Source organism: Salvelinus sp. IW2-2015, unplaced genomic scaffold (genome assembly GCF_002910315.2).
Source record: "Salvelinus sp. IW2-2015 unplaced genomic scaffold, ASM291031v2 Un_scaffold2036, whole genome shotgun sequence".
Lineage (NCBI taxonomy): Eukaryota > Metazoa > Chordata > Actinopteri > Salmoniformes > Salmonidae > Salvelinus > Salvelinus sp. IW2-2015.
The window spans coordinates 112,997-126,250 of record NW_019943382.1 but is presented as its reverse complement, the minus strand read 5'-3'; positions in this window follow the sequence as shown (position 1 = coordinate 126,250).

Here is a 13,254-nt window from a genome sequence, read left to right as displayed (position 1 = left end):
GGCGTTTGCAATGAATAACTTAAATCACACACCCTCTCACCCACACAGGGGGGGGGGGGGGGGAAACTAGTGGTGATTAACAACTCACTCCTGTTATAAATCAAGGGAGAAGATTCAGGCCTCCCTCTCAAATTCACAAAGGAATGTGCTTTGTCTCAACAGACCTTTTTCCCGCTGAAACTCTTAACACGTTCAAAGCAACTACTGGAACAATATTTCTAACATAGAACTGGGGAATGTTCAGAGGCGATCTATAAAACACTAAAGTCATTTTGTTTGTTATTTTGTGATGTATTTAAACATTTATTAAAAGAACTATAGTAACTTGAAAGTATACTACATGTAAGAAGTTCTATACTATGCGTTGTGCATGAATATGACAAATTTGAAAGTGTTTTTGTATAAAAACTAATATAATGAGTAAGAAATTAACATACAGACCAGAAAAGCGTCAAGCTGCAGCTGCCGTTTATAGTGGATTGTGTGAATCTCAACACGAGGTAGAGACGATAAACTCACCTCTCGGACAATCACTGGTACGGCTGATTAGCTGTCCTACGTAAAGTATCTTCGAAAGAAATTTAATAGGACCATCCTGTACTCTGCTTTACCTTCGATACGGCTGGCAGCCTATCTCAAAGAAGCATCTTCAAGAGCGAATGGAAGGGGAAAAAACTACGTAGTTCTGTTCAGGACACACGACAAGCCACCGGATACCGGACAACTACAAAGTGAACAACAGTAGAAGACTTGTTGGAACCCTTTTGGACATCAGGCCTTCAAGTGTGCCATGAAAAGGCCCACTCCCTTTCCAAGGCGGCCTGTCCACCGAGAGAGAGAACAAGGCATTTCACCTAAATACATTCATGATTCTTACTCAAAGCGGGTGGCGGTCGTGTGCAAAGTATATGGTACTGTAAGTGAGAGTAGTTTCTGAAAGTACCAATGTTAAGTGTCTCTGTTGCTCTCTATCTCCCTCTCCATGTCTTTTGTAACAAGCAGCCATATTGTTGTCAGTCCGCCAGGGACCAGTTAACCTCTCTGGGATATGTGGGATGCTAGCCAACATGCAGTGAAAATGCAGAGCGCCAAATTCAAATAAATTACTATAAAAATTAAACTTTCATGAAATCACACATGCAATACACCTGTTGTGAATCCAGCCAACGTGTCAGATTTCAAAAAGGCTTTACGACGAAAGCACACCAACAATTATGTTAGGTCAGTACATAGCCACAGAAAAACAAAGACATTTTTCCAGCCAAAGGGAGGAGTCACAAAAAGCATAAATAAGATAAAATGTATCACTAACCTTTGATGATCTTCATCATATGACACTCATAGGACTTCATGTTACACAATACATGTATGTTTTGTTCATAAAGTTCATATTTTATATCCAAAATCTCAGTTTACATTGGCGCGTTACGTTCAGTAATGTTTTGCTTCCAAAACATCCAGTGATTTTGCAAGAGAGCCACATCAATTTACAGAAATACTCATTACAAATGTTGATGAAAATACATGGGTTATGCATGGAAATTTTAGATAAACTTCTCCTTAATGCAACCGCACTGTCAGATTTCAAAAAAAGCTTTACCGAAAAAGCACACCATGCAATAATCTGAGTACAGCGCTCAGAGCCCAGCAGCCAAAGAGATATCCCATGTTGTGGAGTCAACAAAGTCAGAAATGGCATTATAAATATTCACTTACCTTTGATGATCTTCATCAGAATGCACTCCCAGGAATCTCAGTTCCACAATAAATGTTTGATTTGTTCGATAAAGTCCATAATTATGTCCAAACACCTCCTTTTTGTTCGCGCGTTTAGTACACAATCCAAACTGACGGACGCGCTGGCAGGTCCAGGCGAAAGTTCAGACAAAAAGTCATATTACAGTCCGTAGAAGCATGTCAAACTAAGTATAGAATCAATCTTTAGGATGTTTTTATCATAAATCTTCAATAATGTTCCAACCGGAGAATTCCTTTTGTCTTCAGAAATGCGATGGAACGCAAGCTACCGTCATGTGAAATGCGCATGACCTGCTCGTGGCACTCTGCCAGACTCTGACTCAATCCCCTCTCATTCCCCCTCCTTTATTGTAGAAGCATCAAAACAAGGTTCTATAAGACTGTTGACATCTAGTGGGAGCCTTAGGAAGGGCAACATGACCCCATTTCCACTGTATCTTGGATAGGCAAAGAGTTTGAAAACACTACAAACCTCAGATTTCCCACTTCCCGGCCGCAGAGTGAAGGAAAAGCAGCCAGCAAGTGCTCAGCATATGTGGGAACTCCTTCAAGACTATTGGAAAAGCATTCCAGGTGAAGCTGGTTGAGAGATTACCAAGAGTGTGAAAAGCTGTCATCAAGGCAACGGGTGGCTATTTGAAGAATCTCAAAAATAAAATATATTTTGATTTGTTTAACAGTTTTGTGTCACTACATGATTCCATATGTGTTATTTTATCATTTTGATGTCTTCACTATTATTCTACAATGTAGAAAATAGTAAAAAATAAAGAAAAACCCTTGAATGAGTAGGTGTTCTAAAACTTTTGACCGGTAGTGTAGGTCAGATAAGGTTTGCAATGAATAACTTCAATCAGACACCCTCTCACCCACACAGGGGGGAAGAACTAGTGGTGATTAACAACTCACGTCCTGTTATAAATCAAAGGGAGAAGATTCAGGCCTCCCTCTCCAAATTCACCAAAGGAATGTGTTTTGTCTCAACAGACCTTTTTCCCCCTGAAACTCTAACACGTTCAAAAGTGAATACTGGAACAATATTTCTAACATAGAACATGGGGAATGTTCAGAGGCGATCTATAAAACACTAAAGTCATTTTGTTTGTTATTTTGTGATGTATTTAAACATTTTATAAAGGAAGTACTGTAACTTGGAAAGTATACCGACTACATGTAAGAAGTTTCTATACTATGCGTTGTGCATGTAATATGACAAATTGTGAAAGTGTTTTGGTTTAAAAAACTATATAAATGAGTAAAGAAATGAACATACCAGACCAGAAAAGCATCAAGCTGCAGCTGCACGTTTATAGTGGTTTGAACTGTGAATCTCAACACGAGGTAGAGACGATAAACTCACCTCTCGGACAATCACTGGTACGGCTGATTAGCTGTCCTACGTAAAGTATCTTCGAAAGAAAATTTAATTAGGACCATCCTGTACTCTGCTTTAACCTTCGATACGGCTGGCTAGCCTATCGTCAAAGAAGCATCTTCAAGAGCGAATGGAAGGGGAAAAAACTACGTAGTTCTGTTCAGGACAACACGACAAGCCACCGGATACCGGACAACTACAAAGTGAACAACAGTAGAAGACTTGTTGGAACCCTTTTGGACAGTCAGTGCCTTACAAGTGTGCCATGAAAAGGCCCATCTCCCTTTCCAAGGCGGCCTTGTCCACCGAGAGAGAACCAAGGCATTTCACGTAAATACATTCATGATTTCTTACTCAAAGCGGGTGGCGGTTCGTGTGCAAAGTACATGGTAACTGTAAGTGAGAGTAGTTTCTGAAAGTACCAATGTGAAGTGTCTCTGTCCCTCTCTATCTCGCCCTCTCCATGTCTTTTGTAACAAGCAGCCATATTGTTGTCAATCCGCTAGGGGCCTGTTTTTAACGTATTAAGTGTGTATGCTTATCCTGTGTTACCATTTAGTTAGCTAGTAAATAAATAATTAAACCAATTTGTGTAGTACAGAATCATAAGTAAGGCTCGGGTTTTTGCAGATGCAAGGAGGTTACGACTGTTCAGAATTATGATATGATACGAGGTTATGATTAATAGGTTGACTGTTTATAGATGTGATAGGTAAAATACCTTTTAGAGTTTAATTCGGGAGATGGTGACTCTTTAAAGAACTGCTCTCGTGGTGCCCCAGATCCTAATGAGTTAATTGTTACATGATTCATTTAATCGGGTGTCACGTTCTGACCATAGTTCTTATGTGTTTTGCTTGTTTTAGTGTTGGTCAGGACGTGAGCTGGGTGGGCATTCTATGTTGTGTGTCTTGTTTGTCCATTTCTATGTTTGGCCTAATATGGTTCTCAATCAGAGGCAGATGTTTTGTGTTGTCTCTGATTGGGAATCATATATAGGTGGCTTGTTTTGTGTTGGGGATTGTGGGTGGTTGTTTCCTGTCTCTGTGTTTTCTCTGCACCAGCTAGGACTGTATCGGTTTGCCACGTTTTTGTTATTTTGTATTTGTAAGTGTTCTCTGTTTATCATTTATTAAACATGTTGAGCACTGGCTACGCTGCGTGTTGGTCCGATCCCTGCTACACCTCCTCTTCTCTTGAAGAGAAGGAAGGCTGCCGTCAAATCGGTAACAATTAAACATAGCTAGGTATTTCGATAAATAACAATCTTCAGATTAATGTTAAAGTCAAGTCACGACAATATTAAAGATTGTCTCTTACATTCATGTATCGTACTGTATTGTATTAACGCAGAGAGCGACAGAGAGAGAGAGAGAGAGAGAGAGAGAGAGAGAGAGAGAGAGAGCAGGACAGACAGAGACCAAGAGAGAGAAACAGAGANCGTTTAGTACACAATCCAAACTGACGACGCGCTGGCAGGTCCAGGCGAAAGTTCAGACAAAAAGTCATATTACAGTCCGTAGAAGCATGTCAAACTAAGTATAGAATCAATCTTTAGGATGTTTTTATCATAAATCTTCAATAATGTTCCAACCGGAGAATTCCTTTGTCTTCAGAAATGCGATGGAACGCAAGCTACCTGTCATGTGAATGCGCATGACCTGCTCGTGGCACTCTGCCAGACCTCTGACTCAATCCCCTCTCATTCCCCCCTCCTTTATTGTAGAAGCATCAAACAAGGTTCTATAGACTGTTGACATCTAGTGGGAGCCTTAGGAAGTGCAACATGACCCCATTTCCACTGTATCTTGGATAGGCAAAGAGTTGAAACACTACAAACCTCAGATTTCCCACTTCCGGGTTGGATTTTTTCTCAGGCTTTTGACTGCCATATGAGTTATGTTATTCTCACAGACATCATTCAAAGACTTTTAGAAACTTCAGAGTGTTTTCTATTCAAATCTACTAATTATATGCATATTCTAGCTTTTAGGACAGAGTAGCAGGCAGTTTACTCTGTGCACCTTTTTATCCAAGCTACTCAATACTGCCCCCCTGTCCCAAAGAAGTTAACGTATTAAGTGTGTATGTTAATCCTGTGTTACCATTTAGCTGGCTAGTAAATAAATAATTCAACCAATTTGTGTAAGACTGAATCATTGTAACGGTTCTCCTCTTCCTCTTCATCCGAAGAGGAGGAGCATGGATTGAACCAAGACGCAGCGTGATACTTAGACATGATATTTATTAGACACGACAAAACAACGAAGACAAAAAACGAACTATACTTGAATTAACTAACAAAATAACAAAACGAATGTAGACAAACCTGGACGTAAGAACTTACATGTAACACGAAGAACGCACGAACAGGGAAATGACTACATAAAAACCGAACGAACAAAATGAACAAACAAACCGAAACAGTCCCGTATGGTGCAACATAGACATACACTAACACAGGAGACAACCACCCACAAACAAACACTGTGAAACTACCTACCTTAATATGATTCTCAATCAGAGGAGATGAAAACCACCTGCCTCTAATTGAGAACCATATTAGGTARCCATTAACCAACATAGAAACAGAAAACATAGACTGCCCACCCAAACTCACGTCCTGACCAACTAACACATACAAAACTAACAGAAAACAGGTCAGGAACGTGACAATCATAAGTAAGGCTCGGGTTTTTGCAGATGCAAGGAGGTTACCTCTGTTCAGAATGATGATATGATACGAGGTTATGATTAATAAGTTGACTGTTTATAGATGTGATAGGTAAATACCTTTTAGAGTTGAATTCAGGAGATGGTAACTCTTTAAAGATCCGCTCTCGTGGTGCCCCAGATCCTGATGAGTTAATTGTTACATGATTCATTTAATCGGGAAAAAATTAACATAGTTAGGTAATTAGATAAATAACAGTCTTCAGATTAATGTTAAAGTCAAGTCACGACAATATAACAGATTGTCTCTTACATTTATGTATCGTACTGACACAGAGAGAGAGAGCGAGAGAGATTTTTTTCTCAGGCTTTTTACGGACACTGCCATATGAAGTTAATGTTATATTCTACACAAGACCAATGCCATTCAAGTGTTTAGGGATGGCTTTTTAGGAACACTTTTCTATGAGGTGTTAATTTCTGGGATTCAAAGTAAGGTCAATACGTACTACTTTATTGCTAAAGCTATTCTAGCTTTAAGGCACAGAAGTACAGCAAACAGTGGATCAAGTTTGATTTACCTTTTCGCATCTGCTGTTGCGCTTTTTTTTTTATCCTAGTCCTCCATGCTAAAATGCACAATAGCCTCACAACGCGTCTGTCACTGCTAAAGTAGAAAGTGAACGTACGTATCTAAAGTTGTGTATTGATTAAGTACCTAAGCTGTTCAGCGACGGAGTGTTAGCTGCCTAGTAAATTCAGACTTTATAACGTAGTGTGATTTCAATCTTCACAATAATGCCTAAATGAATGGTGTCGCAAGTACGTGAAAGTCCGATAGGGAAATTGTGTGTAAAGTACCATGAAGGCGGTAAGCATCGGCATGCTTACTAATCTCCATCTTACCTATCAATTCATCGACAGTATGTAGAGAGCATGCGCGTATGAAACCAAATGAACTGAGCTAGCAAGGAGTATAACCCTATACGACCATGAAGATATTTATTAGACACCAAACCATGGGAGCTCACAATCGAAGCACAAAAAAGATAAACAAAGATAATCTACATTACTTGTAAATGAACTAGATCAAGAGCTAATATAAACAAGAAACCATGAACTTGTAGAACAAAGGCCTGATGAACGTAAGATACTTAAATTACTGTAGAACACGTCAGGAAGATATACGCACTAATTCGATCGACGGGAATAGACTTACATGTACTAGACAGACCGCCTTGGACAAGACTGATAATCCTAACAAAGTGTAACAATGAACAAAGTGGCTGGCTAGGAAAGCCAACAGTCCCAGTATGGTGCAACATTGACAGTAAGATACAACGTAACAGCTAAGGTAATAGACTACATCGCTGGTTATAAGCAATGCCGAGGAGAAAAATCAACGACTTGGAGACATAGCGTGAGTTCAGAAAACTAGGGGAGTAAAAATATCGAAAAGCGAAGCTTGTGAATACTGGCTTACCCATACCATAATAGTTCCATATCAGAACGGAAGAAGAAACCACCTGTCCTCGTAATGTGAGAACCATATTAGAGTAACCCGTACATTACCAACATTAGTAAGCGAAAAGGGCATTAGACTGCTGCCAAGGAACTTCTCAACACAGTATGTACATCTCCCGTGCGCTGATCTACAAAATGAACATACTAACACATTAGCTGACAAACTAAGCCAAATACAGGTGTATGCCAGAGATAAATCGAAGTGACATGGATTAAACACAACCGTCTCCGAAACAGTCATTTAACCCATAAATATTAAAACAGGCGTTGGGCGTTTGTTAATCGACTATGACTTGGGAGGAGGGGCTCTGTACCGGAGGCATCGGCAACTCAGACACAAGTCGAAATAAATGCATTGGCTTTTCCCCAATTAGTGTCTGGGGAGTAGGGCTCAAAAAAGGGAGTGGCACTCGGCGACCATTTTAATAGGGAATAAATCTACGGCGACGAGGTTGTTGAGGTTCCGGCAATCAGGGGGCTCCAGGACATCGGGCAGGATGGTCCGGTCCAACGCACCAAGCTCTGATTGTAAGACGTGCTAGTGGTGATTCAATAGAACTCCGCTTTAGGCTTACAGTGGATACTGTCGCGTTACTCTCTTTCTTCGTATCTGACATTGAAAACCGTCACGGTATCCACGTATATAGAATGCCGGCATCTAGCGATAAGAGTCAAGTAACGTATCGCCAAAGATACAAGCCACGATCGAAATGATACGATATCTAAACCCAACCTATATTAAGAAGGGGCTTAAGCACCTATACGCAATACATGGCAAGGACTTACAATGTCTCCGGGGGCACAAGAGTCCCTGTAAGCACATCAGTGAATAAGCAGAAGCAGACAGAGGTTTACGACGGGATCTTGCATTCAGATGTTAAGCGATTGTCAATTGTGATTAACGAGTTTAAGGTCGTTCAGGGATTGAGAAGAAGGAGCTTACGTGCGGGTTCCTTAAAGGCGATAGGATGATTAGGGTCAAAAACATGCCGGTGTTATCAGTGATAAATGGGCAAATAGTCATGCGGAAGTCAGCTTTCATGCAAAGAGGTAAGGCTGTTTCAAGAGCATGGACTGACTGCAGTGCTCTAAGTGTTACATAAGTTCTGGTATGAATGTACACGAGGGATTAAAGATTACAATAGTTAGTTCTCGGCACTAGGCATGCATGACGCCACCATTGATAAAAGTTGGACTGCGGTACTGGACGGCTACCCTGGCACTGTCACGATCTCATGAGTGAGCATGGAAATTGAGCGGAATTGCTACTGGAGCGCGCGCAGTCTATGGGCAGGCTGAACAGGAGCTGTATGCTAGGGACCTTGGATGCAGTCTGGGTAGATTCCTACTGAGTGTGCATCAGTGCTTCGACTCCGCATAACAGGCATAAGACGGCATCGATGGCTAGGTAATTTACGGACGAGTTGAACGGGGCTTTATGCCCTGAGTAATACGTGGGCCTCATAGGAGTGGTAGTTTCTACTACAGTGACATATAGGGCTCCGGGGACAGTCATGTACGGATCTAATAACATATGGTATAAGCGGGAACCATCCACTGCATGAGGCATGGCTGGCAGCGATGAGCGTTATAGAAAAGAAGAGGCATAACATGGCTAAAGCTGCAATGAGGCGGTCTAGACATATCAGGCTACCGGACCGATCTTCTGGCTGCCACTCATATCATACCCTCATCTACACATCGCCAACCAACTGCTCCCAAGCCGGAGGGCGTAATCCTACGGACTAGACGTGGCATACTGAACAAGCGCATCGATCAAAGGAACGATGATCGGCTAACCGTTGGCACGAGATCTATAGGCGCGGACATAGACATGTCCTTTAAAGAAGGATGCTGGTCTGAGCTGGCGGGCCTTGACCATGCCACAAGAGCAAATGACTCTCTTAAAGTCTGATTGGTCGGCTGCTTTGTCTGTTGCGAACTCCTGTTGACTGGCATTTGGCCGAATCTGGCCACTTGAAAAAAATCCGAGCTGTGTCTGGATTGGCACCAATGTGTGGCATTACCTTTGGTAATCTATATAATAGTATGCAAACGTTCCTGCTATGGCGCGTTGCTTGGGAGATGCATTCGATGTTGTCTAGGTCTTAAATTGCTGCTGTAACAATACCGAATGACGAAACGGTATGACATTTCTCTGAATAGCAGCGTCATCGGGGAGCGATAGCATCGTACTGGATGACGTTTGTTGTTATCGCGTACCGGTACCCTGAACGTCGAACTCGAGCCGGATAAAGCCTTTAATAACAGCAGATTGGCCGTTCCTTGTATGTCCTTACTTCTGAATCGGCTCTAGTTGCGTCTATAGTTACTATTAAGAAACGAAACGGCTGATAGTTGTGCTATAGGACAAAGGGATTAAGGGCCATTGAATTGGCATTAGAGTGCTTGTTGAGCGGATCCACGGACTAAAGAGGAAAATCTGTTTATAAATAGGTGTTAATGAACTTTGTAATTCTTTTTCGTCATAGGGATATCGCGGCCAAGTAGCGGCGGGGTAAGCGTACTACGGATTGGAAACCAATGCAGTGATTCGGAAGCTGCATGTGAACGTAAGATCGTGATGGCAATCATGATAGGAGACTTCTTTCGGCTGGTGAAAGTTCTGCACGAAGGAATGCGATCTACCGAAAGCATTGACGGCTTGACATGGATAAGTTTATTGGTTAAGTCACGTTTTGCTTTCAGGCAGTGCTGATTATAGGGTATGATGGTCTTCAGATTTAAGGGCCCGGGGCAGACTGTAGGTCGCTAAGGTGATTACGGTACTTGCGTTTGGGAAATGCCCAGGATATAAGAGCGTACTTATGGGTAAGGATGTACTCAGGGACTATGGCACCCGCAGTTGTTACGATTAGGAACGGTCTAAGTTCTATGTGGCGTTTCAGCGGATATCCTCGGTGAAGAACGAATGACGTAGTTTCCTCTACGAAGGCGCGGTTGCAGATTAAAGTGTTGAGAGTACGCGCTTGAGCTCACAATGTTCCATCTAAATAGATTCTAACTAGTTCGATGCGTCATCGTATAAATATGTATGTTTCAGTAATAGCAGCAAGTGAGGTGCAGTAATGGATGCCATAGTGTTTGATTTAGCTGGAAAATCAGGTTCATCGGTCACGGGCTAGTAAGAACACTGGCCACCTCCATAAAGAAGCATGATTAGAATATGTTGACATAGGCGTCAGGCCAGATGGATCTAAGGGATGACTTACTATCATCCGGTTATATCCTACTGAAATGATCGTACTCATGTGTGAAGCTCGTGATTGTCAGTGGGTAACCATAGATAGTTCATAAGATTAGGGGGATACGAGTACACAGAAGATACAAGGATGCATAGGCTGGTAGGTACCCGTGTTAGGAAATGTTCAGCGCACAGGTAGGTGACTGAGCATGAGTCTATGATAGCATCGCTATTGACCTTCTACATGGTTACCGAAGTTAGACAGGGGAGTTATAGATAAACAGGTGTGCTTAGACCAGCGTGAACTAGTCTACGATTGAGTATAAACAGGTTCAATCTAGGTACAGGCTTATAGCTGAACTAGGGTGTAGGGCTCATCAAGACACCCTGCAGACAGTATGCCTAGGCTGGGACACTAGCTACAGCCCAATTAAGGTAGCTAAATGTGCGTATGGAGATCGCTAACGGTAATAGATCAAAGGGCTTCCTGAAGAGCAGTCTGTCACAGAAAGTTCCTGAATCGTGCGTTTGGTGTGCTAAGTGGGCAGGTGGGCTGTGAATGGATTCTGGATGTAACCTGCGTTGGCGGGATAGTGAGTGGGCAGACCAGGCAAAAAATACTCGGCAAAGACTTCCGCACAATATCGCTTGGCGTACTAAAGGTATGTCCAAAGTGTTTAATCTCTCTGATGATCTCTACATGGAAGGCCTTTGTATAGCCAAGTAACATAACGCGTGACGTATAAGTACCCAGGTGTTGACGCACTAGGCATACACCTTTCAGATTCAAGTAGCAGCCTCTAGTAACAGATAGCCGAGTTAAACCGATGACCTCAGGAATCCCTACCGCTGATACGACTTGCGGATGGCTAGATCATTTAGGAGAGGAATGGAGGAGAATACAACCTGCTAACAAATTATGCTAATGTGCGATTCGTGCTGTTTTCCTTGGAATATTAAGCCTACGCATCTCGGGCTGAGTGTAAATAGGAGGGTCATGAGAATCGGCCGGGAATAGCTTTGTTAACCAATGGTGCATGTAGGCAGCCTGTTGACGAACTCCGTATGGCTTATGCCTGCGGATTGATCTTAGTAGAAAACAAGACACGCTTGAAGAGCCAGTCTATCTCTCAACTACGCGTGATGGACCAAGCCGTAGCGAGCCACTTGACGTAGTGGCCCAATGGACTGTGAACTCGTAGAGCTCGAGACACCCAGTAGGTCATCCGGTCATCATACTCTGACCACTGTGGTGGGCTCCAATGCTCAATCTAGCCCTACCAGTGCGGGGAGGTGGAATAACCCGCACCACTCGGGCTATGCAGTCACGGACAGAACACCATGCGCTCTACTGCGTAACACGGTGTCTGCCCGTACTCCCGCTCTCTCCCTGACTGTAAGCTCCTGGGAAGTGGGCCGCAGTTTCCTACCTGCCCTCGGCCCACTACCTCTTACTAGCCCCCCCCCCCCAATACATTTTTGGGTCTCTTCTCGGGCTTCCAGCCACGTCTCCTTGGCTGCCTCCTCATACCACCGCTCTTGGGCTCCTCGCGCCGCCTCCATCTCCTACGGAGCGCGGCGATATTCCCCAATGTGAGCCCAGTGTCCTTTTCCCTCCAATACTTCCTCCCAAGCTCCTGAGTCCTGATTTCTTGGCCGCTGCTCAAACTTGCCGCTGCTTGGTTCTGGATTGGTGGGTGGTTCTGTAACGGTTCTCCTCTTCCTCTTCATCGAAGAGGAGGAGCATGGATTGAACCAAACGCAGCGTGATACTTAGACATGATATTTATTAGACACGACAAAACAACGAAGACAAAAAACGAACTATACTTGAATTAACTAACAAAATAACAAAACCGAATAGAAGACAAACCTGGGACGTAAGAAACTTACATGTAACACGAAGAACGCCACGAACAGGGAAATGACTACATAAAAACCCGGAACGAACAAAATGAACAAAACAAACCGAAACAGTCCCGTATGGTGCAACATAGACATAACACTACCAGGAGACAACCACCCACAAACAAAACACTGTGAAACTACCTACCTTAATATGTTCTCAAATCGGAGATGAAAACCACCTGCCTCATAATTGAGAACCATATTAGGTTATCCATTAACCAACATAGAAACAGAAAACATAAGACTGCCCCACACCAAACTCACGTCCTGAACCAACTAACACCAATAACCAAACTAACAGAAAACAGGTCAGGACGTGACAAATCATAAGTAAGGCTCGGGTTTTGCAGATGCAAGGAGGTTACCTCTGTTCAGAATGATGATATGATACGAGGTATATGATTAATATAGTTTGACTGTTTATAGATGTATAGGTAAATACCTTTTAGAGTTGAATCAGGAGATGGTAACTTCTTGTAAAGATTCCGCCTCTATCGTGGGCCCCATTGACCTCTCACTGATCCTGATGAGTTAATTGTTACATGATATCATTTAATCGGGTGAAAAAATTAACATAGTTAGGTAATTAGAAAATAACAGTCTTCAGCATTAATGTTAAAGTCAAGTCCACGCAATATAACAGATTGTCTCTTACATTTATGTATCGTACTGACACAGAGAAGGAAAGAGAGCGAGGAGAGGGAGGAGAAAGAAAGAGAGGACCAGGACAGACAGAGAGACCCGAGAGAGAAGAGAGAGAGAGAAGAGAGAGAGAGAGAGAGAGAGAGAGAGAGAGAGAGAGAAGAAGAGA